Consider the following 26,010-nt stretch of genomic DNA (forward strand, 5'->3'; position numbering starts at 1 on the left):
CCAGGCCCCAGGGAGCAAAAGATGTCAAGAAATGGGCTGCTGGGTCCTCCCCCATCACTTCTCTGCGTTTTGGTTCCTCATTTGCAGAAGTCATGAGTTGAAACCTGAGTTCTGAGGTCTAAAATCTCTGACTCCTTGGCCATGACCCTGCTCCCTTCCCACTCATCGCTGAGCAGGCCTGGCCTGGCTGCCTTGGAACCAGACCTGCACCCACACCTGTCCTCTGAGCTACCACTGTGACCCGCCTTTCCTTCCGCCGGAAGTGCGTTTCTCCTGCACACACCTCTCTGCTGCTGCCCCCCTCTGTGCTCCGCTGCTGTACCAGATTCGGTGAATCAAGCTGCTCTCCGCGGCATTTTAGCTCGATTTCATCCCTGTAAAAATGATGTGATACATTTAGAACACTGCATACATCCTGATGCTATTTATGTATTTTATTTTAAACTGCACCTGCTGGGTTTTTGTCCGTTTGCTCTCAGATCTATTCTCTGCCACCCTCAATCTGGGCTGTGCATCCCTGGGAGCTGTTTCCTAGATGCCTTTACAGAGCTGGCCCGTGGTGGAACACTGAGAATGAGAGGAGGGGAGAAGCCAGGCTATTTCTCCCCTTCTCTGCTTCTGATGGTGTCAGGCAGCATCTTGTCTATGTCCCCAGCCCTGCTGTACAGCGTCAGCACTGGGGCTCCAGTAACACTGCCTTCTCCTTCGTCCCTTGAGCCTCAGGTTGATGGTGGGCTATCTCTGGCCTCTCACCTCGTCCATGACCTGTATTAAACTCCCTCTGCAACATCTATCACTGCCTCTGCCTTCTGATTAGACTCTCACCAAAACACTCTGAATGTGTTACACCTTTTTAAAAATAGCTTGACTGTGGCATAATTTACATATATAAGACCATCACTTTCATATTTATGTGTATGTGTTGTTTGAATATTTTAGAGATCATGTACTCACTTATTGCTTATATAATATTAAAACAATATTTATAGCAGCCTTGCCCAGTGTTTCTCGGTGGTTTGGACAGTGGCCTGTGCACCTAAGGGTCACGGATTCAATTTCCAGACAAGGGCATGTACCTGGGTTGCAGGTTCAATTGGCATGCAGGAGGCAACCAATCAATGTCCCTCTCTCACACTGATGTTTCTCTCTCTCTCTCTCTCTCTCTCTCTCTCTCTCTCTCTCTCTCGTTTCTATCTCTCCCTCCTTCCCTTCCTCCCTCTCTCTCTCCCTCCCTCCCTCCTCCTTTCCACTCTCTCTAAAAATCAGTGGAAAAAATATCTCAGGTGAGGATTAAGAACAATAAAATATTTATTGCAGAAGTGGGACAAATGAGGCGAAACATCAAGTGCATTAGCTGAAGCCTTAGGCCATGTAGGGAAGCTCTGCAGATGTCGTCAACTTTCGTTCATGCAACAAATACTTTTTATTTACCACGTGCCAGGCACCGAGGGTCCATTGGTGAACAATATGGGCACGATCCTGGTCCGTATTGCCTACAGTAGTTCAGCACACAATTATTTCAATTTTAACTAATGGTACGTATGAGGAAGTAAAGAGGGCAACGAAAGGCTAGCCTAGTCAGGGAAGGCTTTCCTGAGGACGTCACTTACCAGCCGAGAGCCGGAGGATGAGAGAGAAAGCGTAGTTGCGAGAGGGAAGTGGACAAACAGTGTGGGATGGCAATGCTGTGGGATGGCAATGCTGGGCTGCCGCTGAGTGCTCCCCTGCTTCTGTTCTCAGGGAAGCTGCTCTCACAATAGAGAGCTGGCTGGAAGCTGTTTCTCATCTGAACCCACAGTGGGATGCCAGAGGGCTGGAGGGTTTTCCAGGGCTGTAGCCATGCCTTCTGACATGTGCGACCCATCGTCTGCACCCCAGGTGGCTCTTACTTGGAGGAGAGGGAGCCATGTGTCCTGTGGGAGTTGACAGGACTGGTTTGGAAATGGCTCAAAAGCTAAGGACACCCTGGGCTCAGCAGTGGTCCCAAAGTACCCACGTCCATCCACCCCTCATCCTTGGACTGGTACTGACATTTTCTCAGTCTTAAGTACAGTGGAAATGCCCAAGACAAGTCCTCCATTTATTTTTCATCCATATTTCCTCCCGAGTTCTTGGAAAAACATGCTGGGACTGTGGTAAAAAACTACCCATGAAGCAAGTTTCATTCTTCTCACGTTCTGTATTATTCTCTTTTTGCATAACCTAATACAGATTCTTTGGCCTGTGTCTCAGTCTGGGCAATGGCAATATTCTCCTGTTTTATTGTAAGCCACCATTACTCTGTGGGCTAGGTGACTTATACACTAGCCTATTAATTGCAACTACAGTTCGGCTACGGCATGTCCAGGTCTCCCGGACTCCGTGAATCAGGCCCCCTTTCCTTGGACGTCCAAGTTATAGAGGTAACAACAGACCTCCGCTCGCTCGACCTCTGTGTCCTCTAGCCGCTTCTGGGCGTCCCCAGCAGGATGTGTCATTCTTGCTCACACACCCACTGCTGTAACCTCAGATTCGCCTGCTCCTTTCTCCTGCTCTGGCTCCGTCAGGCCTGCTTCCTGCGCGGCCCCGTGGACAACGGCAGGGCTGTCACTGCTGCGGGGGTCAGAGCAGCATGGCCAGACAGGGGAGGGCCTCTTCCTGTGCTCTGGGCTCTGCTGTGTCACCTGGGATCTGAAGCAGCGATGCTTAGGACTGAGAGGAAGATTTGTGTGATGTTTCCCTACTTTCTGGGCCTCCCCCATCTAAGCACTGGGGCCTAACACCAAGTCCTAAAACCAGAGTCCTAGCACCATCCCTCATGCCTCCTCGGTTCTTAGCCATCCCAGCAACTACACTTGGGGCTACACTCCAAGTCACAAAAGGTCCCAACCGTATCCACAGAGGCAAGCAGGTGTATCGTGTCTGGTCGCGGTGCTGATACCTGCGGATGAGAAAGACGTGGCTGGTAGGATGTGGTCGGACTTCTTGGAATCATCCAGTCTGGGGCTGGGTGTTAGCTTCTTACAGGATTTCCCTGTCCAGCACCCGGGGTTCTTGGGTCCTATGGAAGGGAGACACGGGTCCCTTGCAAAGTTTGGGTGCAACACCCCTGGTGGGAGGGGGAGGAACCCGGGTCCCAGCTGGGTTGTTGTCCAGAATGATTTACCTACGTCAGTTTTGGACAGTCCTGACTGTGGGCCCATGAGTCTCCTTCACCTTTACACCGCAGCACTGAGCACACAACCAGCATAGGATAGGTCTCTGAGCAGTGCTGCCGGTTTAATGAGCAAATGCACTTCTGTGCCCATTGAAACAGCTCACTTGTTCTTGCCAACAAAATGAGGGAGATTGGTAATAGATGCTGTTGTCCACATTTCTCGACCCCGTGGAAGTGAGGTGCACGCTCTGCCTGGGCTCTAGAGGATCTGCCACTCCAGGATGGGGCTCAGGCTCCCAGCTCCAGGACGGGGTTCAGGCTCCAGGACGGGGCTCAGGCTCCAGGATAGGACTCCCAGCTCCAGGACAGGACTCAGGCTCCAGGACGGGGCTCAGGCTCCAGGACGGGGCTCAGGCTCCATGACAGCGCTCCCAGCTCCCAGCCCAGCAAGGTCTGCCTCTACTGGTTGCTACCATTCCCTGCAGCCCGGGCCAAGAGGCAAGGTCTCGGATCCGGGACACTCCGCAAGGAAGTCCCTGCGGACGCAGAGGCCTGGAACTTTCCATGGCCTCTCCCGGGCAGTCTTTCCAAGTCTCCAGGACTTCCATGAATTAGATGCGGAGTATAATGGGAGGTTAGCCACTGTTTGTCAGTTTTTAATGAAAATAATTGGGAAAATTACACCCCTTAAACACTTCTCTAGGACAGTATGTCTTATTCCACTTCCCACTGAAAACCCCTTTTAAAAGGACTGTCCCCATAGAAGGTCTGTTTTGAAAGACTTTGTTTACAGGCAAACACATTTGTTCCATAATAACGAATTTATTTTCTTAAGAGGAAGCCAGAGTCAAGATTTTTTTTTTCTAACTAAAAGTCATCCTTGAGGTTTCATTTTGAGTAAACAATTACTTTTGTGCTTCCTGAAAAACTGAAAGTTGCTGCAGGAATTCTCCCAAACTGCTAGGCTTCTAGGTTGTAATCCCGGGTTCCAGAAGGCAATGGGCACACAGCACAAAATTCACAACAGCCTGCGCCTGCTCCCCCTCCTGCTGCCTGCCCACCTCCTCAGGTAATGCGTGCTCAAGTCTGGAGGAGCCCTTCCTGCCACAAGTTCTCCCAGGCCAGGGGGCCCGCTGAGTGGCGGGGTTTGTGTGTGCCAGGCTGGAGAGGCCAGACTTTAGCCCCAGCTTTTTGTTCACATGACATCGCACGGGACATGGTCAACAAGCGCGCTGGCACATTCCGCCCTCCCACCTAAGGAGCTGTCCCTTGGAGATTTAGAATAAGTCACCCGTCTTCCTAGAGGAACCGCTCCGCCATGGGTGTGCTGGACTGTGGTATGAAGCTGTTACTTTGGGAGGGGGGAACTTTGCAAGCGAGAGCGGAACACAGCAGTAACACTTTTCTAAAAGAAAAAAAAAGAGAGTTTTTATTGCCTTTGTACATTGCCATAAGCACTTTTGGGCGGAAATATCAGAATAAATCGGAGTTGGAAACCTGACCTTGGCTGTGTAAGAACAGCGAGAATCTGGTACGTCTTCATTTCCCATTCAGGTCCTCAGCATACCAGGAAGCAGTTTGCTCAAGTTTCTTTTCTGCATTTAGCTCTCCTGAATGCCCAGCCTCAGTGCCCAGGCCCTGCTGCCAAGGGTCCTGCTGGCGCATTCAGCTGCCGCTCCAGGACACAGCCCCCCGACCGCCTCGCCCCTGGAAGTCTGTCTTACAGCACAAAACAGGTGGAGGGACATTCCGCCTCTGGCGCCTGGCCCGCATGTCTTGCTACTTCTACTGCCCGGTGCCAAGAATGACAACAATCTTCTGTGTGTGCTTGGGGGTGGGAAAGACCAGATATAACTGTGGATAGCAGTGAGCTTGCTCGCTGGACAAGATTCCCAGGGCAGCTGTTGTATCTCAGACACTTGGCTCTATTGCTAGGATGGATGAATAGAAACTTTGGACAAATCATTTATTTATTTATTTTATCATTCTTTTAAAAATTATTTTACTTTTTTAATTAGATAATTTTTTTATTGCTTAAAGTATTACAAAGGGTATTACATATGTGTCCTTTTTTTCCCCCCGCCCTTGACAATCCCCTGGCCTCCCCTACCCCCCAGTGTCTTATGTCCATGGACAAATCATTTAAAAAATTATGCTTCTGTGATAACTGTTGAATATATCAGGGATCATTTTAAAGACTGAATATTTGCTAATATCATAATAAGGAAGTTATTTGCTAACATCATTATGGACTTAGGTGTGTTTACACTTTCAATTCCATTCTAACTATCCCGTTTTCAGTAAAGTCATTAGTATCTGTTGGCAAAAATTTGATCTGACACAAAATTTACAATCTATAGCTACAACTGAGACCCAGTTATCATTTAAAAAAATATGTCTTTATTAATTTCAGAGAATAGAAGGGAGAGATAGAAACACCAATGATGAGAGAGAATCATTTATTGGTTGCCTCCTGCACACCCCCTACTGAGGATCAAGCCCACAACCTAGGCATTGTGCCCTGACCAGGAATTGAACCATGACCTCCTGGTTCATAGGTTGACACTCAACCGCCAAGCCACACTGGCCTGGCAGGGTTATCTTTTTAAAAAAATTATTTATTTATGGATTTAAAGAGATAGAGGAAGGGAGAAAGAGTGAAAGAAACACTGACTTGTTGTTCCTCTTATTTATGCATTCATTGATTGATTCTTGTATGTGCCCTGACTAGGGATGGATCCCGCAACCTTGGCATATTAGGATGATGCTCTAACCCACTGAGCTACCCGGCCAGGCCCAGGGTTATCTTTTTTATGTGCTGACATTCTTAGTTACACTAACAAGTTAGTTAAATTCACAATGGAATTACAAATTCTAACTTAAGAATTTGCCCATTGTTTGTTCTTAGCCAAAGACTTTAACCTATGTTTGATTCAGTCTTGATGCATAATCATCTTCTTTATTTTGTGTATACAGAACAAGATTATATTAGTATTCAACTGGTAGTTATTTCTACTAAATTAAATGTACACTTTAGTGGAAGATAAAAATGTGACTAACTGAAATGCTATTCCTGGAAAATGAAGTCTCAATGAAAAGTTCTGTGAATTTCAACACTGTCAGTTACATTTCCTCAAGATCCCCTAAACTGGATTAATGTGCATCAGTTTAAAAATATAGTGTTGAGTGGTTCCGCCTTCATCTTTTCCTTTTGGTTGAACCTAGCCAGACTAATAGTAACAGAGACAATTGCCCCCACTTCAGAGTGGGTTTCGCATGGGCATTATTGATACAGCTACAGGTCCTGTATCACCAGCAAAGCACAGATTAAAATTGGCCTTGACTTAAATGGACTTAACATTTTGTTTTGATTTTTAATATGTTTTTATTGATTTTAGAGAGGAAGGGAGAGGGAGAGAGAGATAGAAACACCAATGATGAGAGAGACTCATTGATCGGCTGCCTCCTACACGCCCCACACTGGGGATCGAGCCCACAACCCTGGCATGTGCCCTGACTAGGGATCGAACCCTGACCTCCTGGTTCATAAGTCGATGCTCCACCACTGAGCTACACCCCAGGCTGGACTTAACGTTTATTTTGGTTCTTGGATTGCAGCCGGAAAGTTGGCTCCACAGCATCAGCCATCTGGCCTGCCCTGTCTCGCTTCACGCTGACCATTCACTGCCTTGGCTTGCTACTGCATCTCTTCTACTCTCTCCTAACTCCTCCACCTGAGTCAAAGCCCAACACGACTTCAGCTCTAGTTCTGGCCAACCTGGTCCGTCCTGCTCAGCAGCTGACACTCACCTGTGCCAGCCTTCCTGTCATTCCTGGGGCCTGGTTCCGCCCAACAGTCTCTGCCAGTTTTGCTACTTACGAACCCACGCCTCAACCACTCCCATGGCGTCTCCTTCTGCCACCACCTTTTCTCCGACCCTCCTGCTGTCTGTCTGCCTGTGTTGGCCGCTCTCGGCTCAGCTGCTGGCACCTGCATGAGCCACATACTGATAGAACCAAACACAAGGTCAACGTGGCCCTGCCAGGCTGACTTCGGTCCTGCCTCCGACCCCGTGGATGTGGCACTGGCACATGATCTCCTTGGGATTCCAGTCTTGGTTTTCTACTCTTTTCTGGAGTTCATTTCCCTTTGGTGCCTCCAGGGAGCACCCTCCATGTTCCTTCTCCTCCGCCTCTGGCCGGGGTGCCCAGCAGGTCCCCAGGCCTGGTCCAGATTCACTGGGATGCTCTGTCACCACCTGCTTATCTACCCTTCTTATCTTTTTGGACAGGTGGATAGTGTTGCCTCTGTTCACCTGCCCAGGGTTTAAGGCAAAATACGCCTACAGCCCAGCCAGGATGGCTCAGTGGTTGAGCATCAACCTGTGACCCAGGAGGTCACGGTTAGATTCCCAGTCAGGGCACATGCCTGGGTTGTGGGCTCTATCCCCAGTGTGGGGCATGCAGGAGGCAGCCGATCAATGATTCTCTCTCATCATTCATCTTTCTATCTCTCCTTCTCCCTTCCTCTCTGAAATCAATAAAAATATATTTAAAAAAATAAGCCTACATATCAGGGTAGCTGCAAGTAAATGTAAGTGGGAAAGATGACACTTATGGTGAGGAAAGAGTTATGGGGAAGGAGATGGGGTGAGAGAATCTGAGTGGAGTTCTGAGTAGGAGGAGGTAAGAATAAATATGAGGGAAATGAAAGACTGGGGGGGGGGGGCGGGGAGGTGAGAAAGAGATTGTGAGTATTGCTGGGCCATGAGATCTACCGACTCAGAGCCCTGCTATTTGATTAGTAACATGCCTTTCACATGCAATGGATGAAGTTTAATGTCACAAAACAGACAACTTTAAAAATACAATGTTAAGTAAAAAAAAAAAAGGCAAATTGCAGAAGGCTATATGCAGTATGTTGCTATTTTATAAAAGGTTAAAATATTTTCATATATATATATATATATATATATATATATATATATATATGTTGTTTAGGAATTCATGCCTTTGTTGTCAAACTATAAAAACATACACGGAATGATAAACGCCAGATTCACGCTGGTGATTACTTACAGGGAAGGATAATGGGGACTGGGCTTGGGAGAGAGGGCACTGGGATTTCATCTGCACCTGAAATATTTTCATTGTTTTTTAAAAATTCAAAGCAAGGTGCTCAGGCAAATAAGGAAGATGTTACACTTTGAATTGGCTGATAGGTACCTGCAAGTTCGCTATAAAATTCTTTATAGTTTTCTGCATTCTGGAAACACCTCATTATTAAAATAAAGAGGAAGGAAGAACAGTGGATTCAAGTTGCTGCAAGACGGGCCTGCATATTTGCACAGATACATTAATTATTTGGGAATATTTAAATACATTTTTAAAATATTCTCACTGGAAGATATGTTTTTATTGATTTTCGGAGAGAAAGAGAGAGAGAGAGAGAGAGAGAGAGAGAGAGAGAAGGAGGGAGGGGGAGGGAGAGAGAGAGAGAGAGAGAGAGAGAGAGAGAGAGAAATATTGATATGAGAGAAACAGCAACCGGTTTCCTCCAGTATGAGCCCCACCAGAGATCGAATCCGAAACCTAGGTATGTGCCCTGACTGGGAATTGAACCAGTTGCATGGGACAATGCTGGCCATACTGAGCAACACTGGCCGGGGCTTTAAGTATATTTTTAATCTAAATCTTTATCGACACAAGTCTATTTATGGACAAAGAGTATTTCAGATTTAGCCCTATCTGAGACTCAAATATAACTCAAATGTAACCTACATATAACCTAGTGTCCCGTGGGGCCCAGTCTCATTGAAAAAAACACATGTCTAACCCCAGCAGCCTTGGGAGAGAGGGAAGCCGCTGCGGTGGGGGTAGCTGCTGCCGCTTGGATCCCACACTCTGGAAATATCCCTGTTTTTGACAGGAGAGAGAGCACTATTGACATATGGGACAGACAGAAAAGGGATCTGACCGACCTGAAGGATGGCTGTGAGCTGCCTGGGCTTTTAGGGTTTTGTAGATTTATCTTCTCTTGGTCTGATGATGGCTGAGATTAACCCCTTTCCCTGGTCAGCAATTATATTCTTTACTCCTCTCCCCCGCCTTCTGCAGAGAACTCTGTGAATTCCATGACATTAAATCATTCCCAACCCTGAGACTCAAGATCCCCCATTACTTCTTCTTCCTTACCTACTTGAATATATTTAATATGATGTATTCTCTAACTTACGACCATTTTTTTCCTGAGACAGTGAACGTGATATTTAAATTCTACTTTTTCACTCAGAGTTCTATCATCTACAGCAAGTTCAGATTTTAGTTCCTCTATTTATAGTTTGTAGAATCAAAAATATGATCTCTCTCCAATTTCACTGCTGTTTGAATTCAAATGTTTGTCATCCGATTCCACCATTCATTAGTTTCCCCAGGAAGATAAGTAAACCCGTTACACAGCTAATTTATTAAATGATAGTGATTCCTAGCTCAAGTATTGAATTGTATTCACATCCAGGGGCGCCTCAAATTCTGAACCATTTATGCTAGATTTCTGGAATTCCTGTCCTCTGATGGAATGATTCAGGGCTAAAATAGAATTTTTTAAATAATGACTCTCATTCAAAAATTATACATTCAACCTAGCAAATGAAAAGGGACGGCAAAAAAGAAAAAAATTAAAATGGGGATAGGAGCCCAGCTGACGTGGCTCACTGGTTGAACATTGACCTATGAACCAAGAGGTAAAAGTTTGATTCCCGTTTGGGGCATATGCCTGGGTCGCCAGCTGGATCCCCAGTGTGGGGTGTGCAGGAGGCAGCCAGTCAATGATTCTCTCTCATCATCAATGTTTCTACCTCTCTCTCCCTCTCCTCTCCTCTCTAAAATCAATACAAAATATATTTTTAAAAATGGGGATAAGAGATTGCAAATGGAACAAAGAACACAGAAGAAAACGGTAGGTTTGGGGGAGAAATATTACACTAAAAGAAGGCAGGATGGAGAAAAAGTTTATCATAAAGGCACAAAATGCTAGTGTCATGGCATACTGAAATATAAATGGAGGTCAAGTTTCTAAATAATGGCCAGACCCAAGGTGTAGATCTGTGACCTTAGGGAGAAGTAGCCTTAAAGAACCCTTACGCTGAGGCCAATTGCACATCTGTGGTGTGGGTTACTTTGCCTTTCTTCTATTCACTAGCCCCTACCAGAGCACATGACATCTGTACAGGGAGAGGCCAACGCCAACACAACTTTCCACCTTCCCAAAAGGAGAATTTATTCTATTCCTGTCTAGAGATAACTTTAAAAATTATTATTTTTAATCCTCACCTGAGGATATTTTTCCATTGATTTTTAGAGCGAATGGAAGAGAGAGGGAAAGACAGAGAAATATCAATGTTAGAGAAACACATTGATTGGTTGCCTCCTGCATGCATCCCGACCAGAGCCTGGGAGGAGCCTGCAACTGAGGTATCAAACCCAGTACCCTTGGGACTGCAGTCCAAGGCTCTATCCACTGAGCAAAACTGGCTAGGGCTAATGGTAACGTTTTGTTGTTGTTTTCACTTGAGTTACTTTAGGACTCTGGAAATGACAGCTCTGAAGCTAGCCAAGATGTCACACAGGAAGAAATTTTGTTTCTGATGAAAACATTGGAATAGGAAATTATGAGATATTAAGGGACAAATAGAGGTTTGCCCCTCTTCTTGGCAAGTCAAACGCCCAGTTATCAAAGAGCGTAAGAAAATAATGCATACATGAGCAGAACTGCTTCTGAATAAAATATCTAGAATGTAAGTGCTGCATCATTTCCCAGTTAAGCATTCTGTAAATAAAGCCTTGCTCTTCCTCTGTGTTCCTGGAAACTTCCATGGGAGACAGAGAGTGGAGTGAAGCAGTGGAGCCACCCAGTGGCCGAGTGGGTAACCACAGCAATGATGAGTTTCCTGGTGCATTTCGTCCGTTTCCTGTGTTACAAACTGTGTATATTTCCTCTTGAAAATATGACACTAAGCACTTCTAATAAGAAATTTAATAATGTAATAGTAAATAGGAGATCCATAACTTGAATATCACTCTCAGATTCTTCACATAAAAGTCTGAAGAATTTGTGAACAAGCAACTTTTAAAAATAGAAGCTTCCCTTCCAGCAAACAAAAGCCCAGGACCAGACGGCTTCACAGGGGAGTTTTACCAAACATTCAAGGAAGAACTAAAACCTATCCTCCTCAGACTACTACAAAAAATTCAAGAGAAAGGAACACTTCCAAGCTCATTCTATGAAGCCAGCATCACCCTAATACCAAAACCAGGTAAAGACAACACAATGAAAGAGAATTACAGGCCAATATCCCTCATGAACATAGATGCCAAAATCCTCAACAAAATCTTAGCAAATCGGATCCAGCAGTACATCAGAAAGATCATACACCATGACCAAGTAGGATTTATCCCAGGGATGCAAGGATGGTACAATATCCGCAAATCAATAAACGTGATACATCACATAAACAAATTGAAAGAAAAAAACCACATGGTCATATCAATTGATGCAGAAAAAGCATTTGACAAAATTCAACACCCATTTTTGATAAAAGCTCTCAGCAAGGTGGGAGTAGAAGGATCATACCTCAACATAATAAAAGCCATATATGACAGGCCCACAGCCAACATCATACTCAATGGACAAAAACTAACACCATTTCCCCTAAGAACAGGAACAAGACAGGGATGCCCCCTCTCACCACTCCTGTTCAACATAGTACTGGAAGTGTTAGCCATTGCAATTCGGCAAGAAGAAGAAATAAAAGGCATCCAAATTGGAAAAGAGGAAGTAAAACTGTCCTTATTTGCAGACGACATGATATTATACATACAAAACCCTAGAGACTCCATCAAAAAGCTACTGGACTTAATACATGAATTTGGCAATGTAGCAGGATACAAAATTAACCCCAAGAAATCCGAGGCATTTCTATACACCAATAGTGAACTTTCAGAAAGAGAGATTATAAAAACAATCCCGTTTACCATCGCACCAAAAAAATTAAGCTACCTAGGAATAAACTTAACTAAAGAGGTAAAAGACCTCTACTCAGAAAACTACAGGACGTTGAAAAAAGATATAGAGGAAGACATAAACAGATGGAAGAACATACCGTGTTCATGGATTGGTAGAATCAACATCATTAAAATGTCCATACTACCCAAAGCAATCTATAAATTCAACGCACTTCCCATTAAAATACCAACGGCATACTTCAGAGATCTAGAACGAACTCTCCAAAAATTCATCTGGAATAAAAAAAGACATCGAATAGCTGCAGCAATCCTGAAAAAGACCAAAGTAGGTGGGATCTCAATACCAGATATCAAGATGTATTACAAAGCCACTGTTCTCAAAACTGCCTGGTACTGGCACAAGAATAGGCATATAGATCAATGGAATAGAATAGAGAGCCCAGAAATCGGCCCGAACCAATATGCTCAATTAATATTTGACAAAGGAGGCAAGAACATACAATGGAGCCAAGATAGTCTCTTCAATAAATGGTGCTGGGAAAATTGGACAGATATATGCAAGAAAATGAAACTAGACCACCAACTTACACCATACACAAAAATAAACTCAAAATGGATAAAGGACTTAAATGTACGACAGGAAACTATAAAAATTCTAGAAGAATCCAAAGGCAACAAAATCTCAGACATATGCCGAAGCAATTTCTTCACTGATACAGCTCCTAGGGCACTTGAAACTAAAGAGAAAATGAACAAATGGGACTACATCAAAATAAAAAGCTTCTGCACAGCAAAAGAAACCATCAACAAAACAACGAGAAAACCCACTGTGTGGGAAAACATATTTGCCAATGTCATATCCGATAAGGGCCTAATCTCCAAAATTTATAGGGAACTCATACAACTTAACAAAAGGAAGATAAACAATCCAATCAAAAAATGGGCAAAGGACCTAAATAGACACCTTTCAAAAGAGGACATTCAGAAAGCCAAGAGACATATGAAAACATGCTCAAAGTCACTAATCATCCGAGAGATGCAAATCAAAACAACAATGAGGTACCATCTCACACCTGTCAGACTGGCTATCATCAACAAATCAACAAACGACAAGTGCTGGAGAGGATGTGGAGAAAAAGGAACACTTGTGCACTGCTGGTGGGAATGCAGACTGGTGCAGCCACTATGGAAGACAGTATGGAGTTTCCTTAAAAAACTGAAAATGGAACTCCCATTTGACCCTGTGATCCCACTTCTAGGAATATATCCCAAGAAACCAGAAACACCAATCAGAAAGGATATATGCACCCCTATGTTCATAGCAGCACAATTCACCATAGCTAAGATCTGGAAACAGCCTAAGTGCCCATCAGTAGATGAATGGATTAGAAAACTGTGGTACATCTACACGATGGAATACTATGCTGCTCTAAAAAGGAAGGAACTCTTACCATTTGCAACGTCATGGATGGAACTGGAGAGCATTATGCTAAGTGAAATAAGCCAGTCAATGAAGGAAAAATACCACATGATCTCACTCATTCATGGATAATAGAGACCATTATAAACTTTTGAACAATAATAGATACAGAGGCAGAGCTGCCTCAAACAGATTGTCAAACTGCAGCAGGAAGGCCGGGGAGGGTTGCGGGGCAGGAGGTAGGGGGGTAAGAGATCAACTAAAGGACTTGTATGCATGCATAGAAGCATAACCAGTGGACATAAGACATGGGGGGATAGGGGAGGCTAGGGGACTGTCTAGGGCGGGGGGATAAAATGGACACATATGTAATACCCTTTGTAATACTTTAAGCAATAAAAAAAAAAAAATAAAAAAAAATAAAAAAAAAAAAATAAAAATAAAATAGAAGCTTCCATAGATACAAAAATGGTGGGGAGCAAAGATCATCTCTCATTTGAACAGAGAAAAAGCACCCACTTATGCTGGGCTTTCTTTTCCTCCCTGAAGCTCCTTTATTTTCGTAGGTCCCTTGGCGTCCTCACAAATGTAGGGGTTTATAAGGGCGGAGCCCCACGATTTTCCCTTCCTGAAGAGCTACTCTATAAGCTGCAATTTGGGACAAGAGTGAATAAGAAATGGCTATGTTAACCAAAGAATGACTTTCATAGACAAAATAAAAAGCTATAAGCACATAATTATAGGAGATTCCAGTCATTTGTGCAATAATAAATAATAGATTAAAATACTGAGTTTGGCTGAAGAGTTAGCAGGAAAATGCCTGCAATATGGCCAGTTATTAAATGACAGAGAAAATGTATTAGAGATAAGAATCAGGCACAATGCTGAGATTCCTGTGGTTGTTCTTCTGGGTGGATAACCAGCAAGTTAATTGGGGGATGCTGCTTTTAGCTACCTGGGATTCCTAGCAGATGTCTGAAGAATGATGCTCCTCCCCCAACAGTTTCTGCTAACCCCGGGATACAGCTCCTCAGTGTGGCCAGGTTTCCATCTGGGAGTTCTCCCAGATACTCCGCTGTCTATTACGGCACCATGAAAGAGGACATAGACGGTAACACCAAAATCCTACAGAAACGGAAGCTAGAGGCAGTGTTAAATAGAAACAAACAGAAATGCCATCAATTTTGTGGGCTTTTGTATCAACAGCTCTATCGATTATTGTGACCTTGGGCACATTACTTAACTTCTCTATAGCTCATTTCCCTTCTCTGTAAAATGAGTATTATCATCTAGTCAATAATATTTATTGTTATTATACAGCAGAAATTGTTCTGGGCAGCAGTGATGAAAATAGGGTTAAGGGGAGCTCACAGTCTGGTGAGAGAGACGGACTTACAGAAAGACAATTACCACATGGTAAATGCAGTAGATGTCACTGGGAAGCATTGAGAAAACAGCTAAGGATGGGGCAGGGTGAGTTTGAAAGTGGGGGCTTAGGGTTTATCTTGAAGGGATTCAAAGAGCTCACTAGATGAAAGCACCTAGCACCCCCCACATTGGTAATAGGCACCCTGCTAATGTTAAGTTGTGTTGCTTTCCTTCTGGAGTGATCTTAGGTGCAGCTTCTTGCAACAGAACTGAGCATTTTGCACTGGGCAACGTCAAAGTTGTGAAACATAAACCCCTTCGGGGAGATAAAATCCTGCATTCTTTACCAATGAGTATTACAGAGACTATACTCAAGAAGCTGTCCCATGACTCCCTAAAGCCTGGAATTTAACAAGTTTTCTTGGTCAAAGCCAGCTTGCTATTTCAAAGACTCAACCTAGTTTCAAACCCTAGGGAGTCATGAGGAGTAATACACAAAGAAAGAAATTAAGAAGGGGAAAGAAATGTGAAGTCAGCCAAGATTTTTCTTAAGAACTTTGGCCTTTTCTCTTGACCAATTATGCAACTATTTAAAAATTGTTAGGCATAAAGTTTGGAAATATTTTTCTTTCTTTTTTTATTGCTTAAAGTATTACAAAGGGTATTACATATGTGTCCATTCTTTCCCCCCGCCCTAGACAGTCCCCTAGCCTCCCCTAACCCCCAGTGTCTTATGTCCATTGGTTATGCTTATATGCATGCATACAAGTCCTTCGGTTGATCTCTTACCCCCCTACCTCCTGCCCCCCAACCCTCCCTGGCCTTCCCGCTGCAGTTTGACAATCTGTTTGAGGCAGCTCTGCCTCTGTATCTATTATTGTTCAAAAGTTTATAATGGTCTCTATTATCCATGAATGAGTGAGATCATGTGGTATTTTTCCTTCATTGACTGGCTTATTTCACTTAGCATAATGCTCTCCAGTTCCATCCATGACGTTGCAAATGGTAAGAGTTCCTTCCTTTTTAGAGCAGCATAGTATTCCATCGTGTAGATGTTCCACAGTTTTCTAATCCATTCCTCTACTGATGGGCACTTAGGCTGTTTCCAGATCTTAGCAATATTTTTCAATAAAACATTAAAAGCATAAAATCTTTGGAGTGCAAAATGCTTTGAATGAATGAATGAATAAATGAGTGAGTGAAATGGGTTTCTAGTGTACAGTATTTAAAGTACTTGACTTAGCTGTCATTCCTCTTCCCTCTTCCTTGTCAATCAAACCAATCCATTATTCTCATGATCCAAGATCTGGCCTCGGAATCTTAACACAATTAATAAAGAAGGCACTACTAACATAAAGAAATGGTTGCCCTGGCCGGTGTGCACAATGGTTAGAGCGTTGCCCTTGCATCCAAAGGATTCGGGTTCAATTCCAAGTCAAAGGCATGTACCTGGGGTGCAGGTTTAATCCCCAGCCCCTGTTGGGGCGCGTGCGGGGGGTAACCAATCAATTGTATCTCTCTCACATCGATGTTTCTCTCTCTCTCTATCCCCTCCTCCCTCCCTCCCACTCTCTCTAAAAATCAATGGGGAAAAAATATCCTCGGGGAAGGTTAACAACAACAACAAAATTGTAGTTACTGGAGGTGAACCTGGCAGGATGGTGGAAAGTGGGTGAGGGTGAGGCTCTTTAAGAATGGCGCAGGGAGCCCTAGCTGGTTTGGCTCAGTGGATAGAGCGTCGGCCTGAGGACGGAAGGGTCACATGCCCGGGTTGCAGGCTTGATCCCCAGTAGGGGGCATGCAGGAGGCAGCCCATCAATGATTCTTTCTCATCATTGATGTTTCTATCTCTCCATTTCTCTCCCTTCCTCTCTGAAATCAATTAAAAAAAAAAAAGAATGGCGCAGTGAAAGGCAGGCCTCGAGAAGGCACACATGCCAGCCTGGTAGTGTGGGGCCTGTCTTATCTCCTCGGCGCAGCTGGAGGCTGAACTGAGCATCCCAGCTGGGCCGGGGAAGGGCAGGGGTGGGGTTTTGATGAACAGAAACTCTGGGGGAAGTGTAAGGAAAGGTTGGAAAAGGCCAAGGAAAGCAAGAATCATGTAAATTACTATTTGCCTTTTGCACATCGCCCAGCCCACTTTGACATGGCAGATGACACACTTCCCCTCACTTTCCTCCTCTGCTTTTGGCTGAGATGAGCTGGGTCGCAGAAACGCCTGGGGCACCTCCCTTACTCCCTTGTCTCTTACAGTCACTTACATGCTTATTTTTTTCCAACTAAATTGCAAACTCCTTGGAGGCAGCTACATCTTACTACTCTTTGTGTCCTCCGCAATAGTGAACAGCACAGCCATTCTTAACGCCAGTGGTGGACAGAGTGTTTTTGCAGTTGAGCTAACGACCCACATGCCTCTCTGCACGTAATGGTCTCTGACTGAAAGCACACAGGGCATCCTATAAAACAGACCCCACCCTTTCCGGCTATGTCTCCCAACTGGCACTTCAACTGGGGAGTTCATCCCAATGGCAGCATCCCCTTTGGCCATACCAGGCCTGCCACTGAGAGCAACCCCAGAGCTCCATAAGGATGGGGTACTCCCCTCACTAACATATTTTCTGGGTCTTCTCATGGAATGTTGGCGGGGTAGAGTGGATGTGCAGGTAACACACATGGTTCGGTTTAACATGCCTATCTGCCTGGCCCCGGGATTCCTTGATCTACATTGTGTCAGGAAAACTCTGGTATCGCAGTTAAATTACATGTAGGCCATGGGTCCCAGACTTAGTCAACCAATCAATCAATCAGTCAGTCAGTCAATCAATTCTAAGTTACCTTTAGCTTCATGAACTAACACATTAAATCTGGAATCTCTAGTAAGTGTATTCGTATCAGTTAATTGCCCCAATCTAGTGTCATATGTCACCCTCCTCGATCTCACATTCAGAGTACATTGCCACGCAGGTCCCTGATTTCTGCTGAGACATATTAGCAGAGTTTACCATTATTTTCTGTGTAAGCTATTTCTTCCTGGGTCACACACAGTGTGCACTTGCCCCTGAGCATGCTGAAATTTAAGTCAGGTTATAGGGCTGGTGGGTCTGGAGGAGAATAAAGATCCTCTTTTAAGAAACTGCCCCCAAGTGAGGTTATCACAGAGTTTTCCAACAAAGGGCTGGCTACATCCACTGACAGAAGAGGCTGAGAGTGACGTAGTTTCCAGATTGTCAGTGTCATCTGGGTCCAAGCAGATGTCCCCACTCCAGTGATCAGGATCCCAGTCTTCCCTGTGTAATACCCTGTCACGAAAATGTGATGGGTCTGTGCATTCAATTATTGCTGTAATTCAGCAACCCTTAAGTTAAAATGTTGTGCTTGATTTTCAACGATATTACTGCTGTGCCCGAGAGAACTAAATGGTTCCTTATAGCTGTCAGGGACTGTCAGGGAAGCATTCTGGTCTCTGACTGTGACTTGAGCTGAGAGTTGAAAGACACGAGCTCGTCACTTTCTTCCTATGAGGACTAAGGTGCTCTCAGAAGAATCGATCTCCTACCCCTGTCCTTATAGACACCTTAACTGCCATGATGGTCCAGTGCGGCCACCGCTTGGGCAATCCCTGGCTTCAGCTGGCTCATCATTGCTGTTAACCACAGATGAGAGTTGGATGAACTACCTCATTTCCCACTGGGGAGGAGCGCGGCCAAAGGGCACGGCCACAGCAATCCTCCAAGTGCCTGTGTGTCTGTCTCCTAGGATCACTACTGATGCAATTCTGTGTCAGTCAGGGGCCAGTTAGGAGACAGAAACAATATGCTGAATATGGAAGGTTAAATACAAGATTCCTACCCATAACAGGGAATTGGAAAGGTAGGGAGATGGCAGGTAAGGAGCAAAGAGAATGCTGAGGAATGTAAGAAAATCAGATAGAGGGACCAGCTATTGCCTGAGGGCTGAGACAGACCATCCTTGAAGAGGTCTGGTGACTGTGACTCATCTCACATCAGGGAAGTTCCCTGAGGGTGCAGAGCTGCTACAGTGGTGAAGGAAAGCTGTTCATGGAGGGAGTTGTACTGATGGTCCTCACTGGGGTGCCACTGGAGGGGTTGTGGGAGAAGCTGTTCATGGAAGGGGCTGCGTACTGCTGGCCACTGGGCATGGCCGGAAGGGGCCACAGCAGCAGCCATGGCTGGGAGAGCTGCCTAAGACAGCGGTTCTCAACCTGTGGGTCGCGAACCCTTTGGCGGTCGAACGACCCTTTCACAGGGGTCGCCTAAGACCATCCTGCATATCAGATATTTACATTACAATTCATAACAAGTAGCAACATTACAGTTATGAAGTAGCAACGAAAATAATTTTGTGGTTGGGTCACAACATGAGGAACTGTATTTAAAGGGCCAGAAGGTTGAGAACCACTGGCCTAAGAGGACACTGCATGCTCAGGCCGGGGATCTCTCCCTCCTCGGGGTCCCTCCTCTTCCTTCCACTGTCAGAGCTTATTTCAGCACAACTTGAAAAGGAGAACTATTTAAAGAATTTATCCCTATTATCACAAAGCAGGCAGTGAACTATTTGGGGACTCCTTTAGGCAATAATGTAATAATCAGCTCAATAAATCTATGTCCTTTAACTGGGAAAACCTTACAGGGAAGACTGGATTTTATTGGGGCTTTGGCAGTTGTTACGAATGGTCCCTTGAGGAGCTGATAAAAGCCATGGACTCTCCCTCTGGATAACTGCACACGTGTGCATACGTACAGTCTCATAGGCAGTCCAGAGTAACTGTCTGAACCCAGATTAAGAACCCCTGGTTAGGCCAATGGCTGTTGCCCATGTTCAAATCAGTGACTTATTTATTTGCACCTAGAGTAACAAATTTAATATCCCAAACTCAACTATGTTTGCTTTCAGCACAAAGATAAACATTTGAGAAACATAGCCAATAGTGCTCGATAGTTCTATTTTGGGGGGAGGAACTTGGTGAAATTTATCTGGAAGAGAGAGGCTGAATACCAGAGGAAAGGCAAGCATTGTGAAACAATTCCAAGACCACCAGTGGGATTTGGACTTGGGTAGTGGCCTGTAGACGGAACGGGGTATCTATCCTGACCTGCTGTGCTTTGGGAAGGTACGTTACGGCAGCTGGCCTCCAACACGACACGATGGTCCTTACCTCCTGGTGTTCAAGCTCATGTGTTCTCTCCTCCCACACCGACGCGTAGCTGGTGTTTGTGACCAAGAGCACCGTGCAGGTGACCGGATGATTTCCGAGACTAAGTCAGGAATGCCGTTTCTGCTTTTGCTTCGGTCCATTGGATCTCTTTCTGGGGGAATCCAGCCACCATGTTGTGAGAAACTCAAGCAGTGCTGTGGAGAGATCCACAGGGAGAGGTGCTGAGACTTCGCACCAAGAACCAGCTGCCTTGCCAGCCTAATGGAGAGCCACCTTGGAAGTAGATCCTCCAGTCCCACTGGGCCTGCAGATAACTGAATGCCATCTGCAATCTTGACTGCAGTGTCATGAGACATCGGACCAGAACCATCAGCTAAGCTGCTCCCAATGTTGTGACCCACAGTTTTGGGGTAATTTGTTTTGCAGCAATAGACAACTAATGTATACATTTAGGTCAAAATTCTCTAAAGGGTGAAAAATATAAAGGATTGGGCCTTCCCCCCGCCCCCAGGTCTCTCTGGTCACCTGAAGGAGAAGTCAGTATAGCTATTTAGCTACGTTTTTTTCAAGCATTATCATAAATAAGTCACTCGGTAGAATCATCAGAGAAATCACAGACTTCTGTGTTAGCCAAATGGTCACTCTAAGTCAGGGGTGGGGAACGCTTTTCCTGCCAAGGGCCATTTGGATATTGACAACATAATTCGCGGGCCGTACAAATCTATCAACTTAAAAATTAGCCTGCCAAATTTGGTCAAACATTTCATTAACTCACCCTAATGCCTTGGCAGGGCCAGACCAAATGATTTTACAGGCCTTATGCAGTCCGAGGGCCAGACATTCCCCATCCCTGCCTAAGTACTGACTGGACATGTAGTTTCTGAAAAGCAGGAAATCCAATTGCTAAACCAGCTTATGAAGATTTCTATTGATGCAGAGATTTATAGAAATAACAGATGTGTCCTTATAAAGATTGTTCTAAAATCACAGTGTGTCTAAATGCTCATTAGGGCTGCCATAATGATGAAGGTATACAAAATAGTGTGCGCCCAGGTGAGTGAGTATTCTGAAGGGGCTGGGAACTGTGCTGGAGGATGGTTGAAGGATCTGGAGCTCTTTAATTTGGAGAAGAGAGAGAGAGAGAGAGAGAGAGAGAGAGAGAGAGAGAGAGAGAGAGAGAGAGAGGCATTTAACAGGTATACATTTGAAGGGCTGGCATGTGGAATAAGAGTTATATTTTGGGTTGGTCAAGAGGAGAAAAGTGGCTTCATGAGAAATCATACGAATGCAGTTTCTACTTCACTTAGAACCATAGCTGTTGAGCAAAGGGCCATGCTGCTGTGAAAATGAGGGCATCTCCTCTCCTTGGATGGGTTTAATCCGAGATTGGCCGATGGCCCTTCAGATGTGGTAAGAGCGATCCCGGCAGTACTTGGGAAACTGAGCTAGGGGACCTGAAGTTGTTGTGCCTGAAAGCCTCTCCCTCCTAAACGTGTCTTCTTACGCACGAGCATCTCTAAATAAGAAGGCAGGGTAGTGGGAAGTGTGTGCGTCACAGAGGAATCGGGACTCTATTGGAAAGCTACTAGCTGTGTGACTGTGGGCAAGACAGTTAGCATTTCCAAGCTTCACTGTCCTTACTACCTTTGAGGGTTGTTCTGAAGTTTCATCAAATCACTCACGTGCCTTTTGATGCATATGTGGATTTCTTTCTTCCATTTTCAATGGTATGGTTCATAATCAAACACCTGGGACCCATTAAGATTTTGAGAGTGCAATGTTGAAATGAGCTAATTCGCCTAGGCTGTAGCTGTAGGATTTCATTTGTTTTTCAAATAATAAACTTGATTAATATTTGATTAGATGCTTTGTGGCACAGCATCTTTTTTTTTTTTAAAGGGAAAAGACAAGTTTGTTGTGTGTAGAAATAGAAGGAATCAGAAGCCAGATGGCCAACATCATCTTTGAAATTTGCAACTGCAAGATCATCACTTGACTAAAGTCTTTCCTCCCAAGAGTTTATTTAAAAAAAAAAAATCACACCAAAAACAAAAGCCAAAATACCACAAACTAGATTATTCAATATCAATAAAGTATTTTGCCTTCCTGAAAGGTATTCCAAATTTCAGCAAAAAACAAACAAACAAACCCCAGTAACAAGGCCTTTATTTTCTTTAAAATAGTAAAAGAAATTGGAATATAGCAGACTGAGTCAGTATAGGCTTTTCTAGCTGCCCTTCCCACCCCAAAGATTACAATAATTGGAAGTAAATAAACACCTCACAAATAAGTCAGTTTTTATTATTTACAAATGATTTTTTAAATCTTTGGGTTTTTTAAAAAATATTTTATTGATTTTTTACAGAGAGGAAAGGAGAGAGATAGAGAGTTAGAAACATCAGTGAGAGAGAAACATCGATCAGCTAGCTGCCTCCTGCACATCTCCCACTGGGGGTGTGCCCACAACCCAGGTACATGCCCTTGACCGGAATCGAACCTGGGACCTTTCAGTCCACAGGCCGACACTCTATTCACTGAGCCAAACCAGTTTCGGCTGTTTTTATTTGTTAACAAAGAAAGCTACTGTAATGGCATATCAACCCAAATTCTTGAACTAGCCACTAAGATGACGTGTACTGAATTAGTTAATAGTCTTAAAAGTAGATTTAGTCTTAACGATCACAAATTCTTTGTTATCTATTAGCATCCTATTCTTAAGCACTCTCACTACAGGCTGTCCTTAAGTAACAAATGGAAGCTGAGCTATGCAATCCTTCTTTCACATTTCCTTTTCTTTGTCTTTATACATTTTTTTTTATTGATTTCAGAGAGGAAGGGAGAGGGAGAGAGATAGAAACATCAATGATGAGAGAGAATCATTGATTGGCTGCCTCCTGCATGACCCATACTGGGGATGGAGCCCTCAACCTGGACATGTGCCCTGACAGGGAATCGAATGGTGACTTCTTGTTTCAAGGGTCGATGCTCAACCACTGAGCCACGCCGGTCCGGCTGCACTTCCTTTTCTTATCTGTGACGCACACAATGACTGAACTAGGCACCCAAGGCCCACACCAGCCTCTGAGTGACTGCTGAATTGCATCCCCTCAATGCTATCTACTTTTTCTACTGGAGGTTCCAAGTTAAACACTATCCGTATTCTGGGGACCACTTTCATACATGGTTCTACATATATACATAATTTAACAAAAATGGGATATTTACGTACAGTTTTTATTGTGACCAAGTTCAACAGCATCAAAAGCATTTTTAGGTACTTAATTCAGGTGGCTATAAAGTAAAAAATCACTTTTCAGACCCTATATATATCATTTTTATATACATGTATTTTAATCTCTCGAATGTTCATTACACTTTAAAGTATTTTTGTCCATGCTAGTGAACCTTTGATGGGCTCTGCTTTAAATAGTGCTCATCAGCCCTGGCTAGAGCATTGGCCCGTGCACCGAAGGGTCTTGGGTTCAATTCCCAGTCAAGTACACGTACCTGTATGCGGGAGGCAATCAATTGATGTGTCTCTTCACATGGATGTTTCTCTCTATCTAAAAACAATGGGAAAATACCCTCTGGTGAGAATTAACAGCCAAAAAGAATAGTGCTTATCATAGTAAGGTGTACATTCTCTTTTAATATTTTTATTAATGTATATCTCATTAATAATGTACATTTCACAGTGCCAAGTGAGAGGACCCCATTACTCTAAAGCAGTGGTTCTCAACCTTTCTAATGCCGCGACCCTTTAATACAGTTCCTCATGTTGTGGTGACCCCCAGCCATAAAATTATTTTCGTTGCTACTTCATAACTGTAATTTTGCTACTGTTATGAATCGTGTTGTAAATATCTGATATGCAGGATGTATTTTCATTGTTACAAATTGAACATAATTAAAGAATAGTGATTAATCACAAAAACAATATGTGATGATATATGTGTTTTCCGATGGTCTTAGGCGACCCCCAAAAGGGGTCGCGACCCACCGGTTGAGAACCGCTGCTCTAAAGGCTTCCTGAAGTCTGAGTCACAAGCATAAGTGACAAGATCTGCAGGTTTGGGTGGTTGTGGAGACTTCCTGACTTAAATAGGAATTAGACAAAAAAATAAAGAAGCCATAGAGATGACAGTTTAGGGCTTATATGGGGGCACGATGGTGCCATAAAGGATCCAGCGTCTTTTAATTGTTCTGCTCTGTTTGTTGCTTTGTGACTAAACTGTGGTTGCTGCACCTCCACTCCTCCAGGAAGAGAGACAGGTGTAGGGCAAGGATGAGCCCGATCTGCACATGTCCATCCTCCCCAGAAGCCCCAGCAGCAGCTTCAACTTTCATCTTATTGGCCAAGTTGTGTTAAATGGCTGCCCTTAGATATATGGGAGTCTAAAAAAGTATTTTTCAGCTAGAAAAAAAGGTTCCATTAGGTACTAGTCAGAAAAAGACCAGGGACTTCTGCAGAAAACCGGAGCAAGCTGTCCTTGTCCCATGACAAGAAAGAGGACTTCCTCTCATTTCAGCAGAGCACTGAAGGGAATGGGTGATGGGGTAGGTGTCCTACCGCAAAGGGCCAGGTAAAGGAGCAGAGGCGTGAGGGACCCGTCCTGCTGCGTGCGCGGCTGAGCGGGAGAACTTGCCCTTGGTCACGAACACAGTGGTAGCGAACCGTCACTACCCCTCCTGAAACAGGAAAAGGAGACCAGCTCCCCAGAGTCCCCTACATCATCTGCTTGCATCCTCTGAAGCGGACTCCACAAGTGCACCGGGCGATGCGAAGGCCATTGCCAGGCCCAAGGATGGCGGGCGGTGGCGGCGGCGGGGTCTGGGGGCCCGGCCGCGGGTGCGGCGTTCCCAGCCAGGTCCGGGCTCCGCTAGGCTCCGCCGGACTCGGACTGCGGAGGGGGCCAGAGGGGGAGAGAGAGAGAGAGAGAGAGAGAGAGAGAGAGAGAGAGAGAGAGAGAGAGAGAGAGAGCGCTGTGAGGAGGGAGGAAGGGAGGGGTGGGGCTGCTATCTACTTTTTCTACTGGAGGTTCCAAGTTAAACACTGTCAGTATTCTGGGGACCACTTTCATACATGGTTCTACATATATACATAATTTAACAAAAATGGGATACCAACTTTAACTTACTGCACCGGCCCCCAAACTCGTGCAGAAGACGGAGAGGGAGTGAGTCAGCTTGGGGCACTGCACTTAAGCTTTGCGTTCCCACGTTTAAGTCAGAAAACAGAAAAATAACACGGTGCTGAACACACAGTAGGTGCTCAGGACACACTTGTCAATTTTTGCGAAGGACCAAGAGGAAGGAAATGGACATGAACGTGTGTTTGGGAGACTGCCACTCGCTAGGCCTGTACCAGACGGTTTCCATACATCGCTCACGGACTCATCAGCACGCAGTCAGGTAGGCATCACGGGCTCCAGTCAGGAGTAAACTGAGGCTCAGGAAGGTTAACCAGTCACACTAGGAGGTAGACCTCAGGGTGATCGGAAAGCCTCTGCGCCTTATGCAATGTGCCCCACGGTCCCTCCGCCAAAGCTGCGGAAACCCTGCTTTGCAGACAGTCGACACTAGCCATTTTGAGAAGTCGGATTTAACATCAGACTTTACCAGAGACAACTCTTAGGATGGAGGAACCCGCCCCAAATCTTCGGGGTCTGGTCCAAGCAGGACATGTAACGCCCGCTAAGCTATCGGTGAGGCCTGCGTGAGGCCCCGCGGGCGCCCGCGGCGCAGAGGCGGCCGGGAACTGCGTCCGGGCTGGCCTGGGGGAACCCGGCGCGGGTGGTCGGCGGGTCCGGAGGGCGGGGCGTCGGTAGGGCCGCGCGTGACGCACTTCCGGCCTGCGGCTTCCGGCTTAAAGGGCCCGGACCTGGC

The 26,010-nt window shown here is 45.0% G+C and overlaps 1 long non-coding RNA gene across 2 annotated transcripts; it reads right to left on the reverse strand.

The window, feature by feature from the left end:
- Positions 1-2,820: 2,820 nt before the first annotated feature.
- Positions 2,821-23,685, reverse strand: LOC118665932. Of its 2 annotated transcripts, XR_004970777.1 has the most exons (4): positions 23,632-23,685; positions 20,125-20,318; positions 14,536-14,705; positions 8,956-9,259 (listed from the first exon to the last, which is right to left on the reverse strand). It is a non-coding gene; the product is annotated as an uncharacterized LOC118665932 (long non-coding RNA). The 2 variants fall into 2 exon arrangements; XR_004970776.1 differs by lacking the exons at positions 8,956-9,259; positions 14,536-14,705 and adding an exon at positions 2,821-4,541.
- Positions 23,686-26,010: the final 2,325 nt, after the last annotated feature.

The sequence above is a fragment of the Myotis myotis genome, unplaced genomic scaffold (assembly GCF_014108235.1).
Source record: "Myotis myotis isolate mMyoMyo1 unplaced genomic scaffold, mMyoMyo1.p scaffold_m19_p_11, whole genome shotgun sequence".
NCBI lineage: Eukaryota > Metazoa > Chordata > Mammalia > Chiroptera > Vespertilionidae > Myotis > Myotis myotis.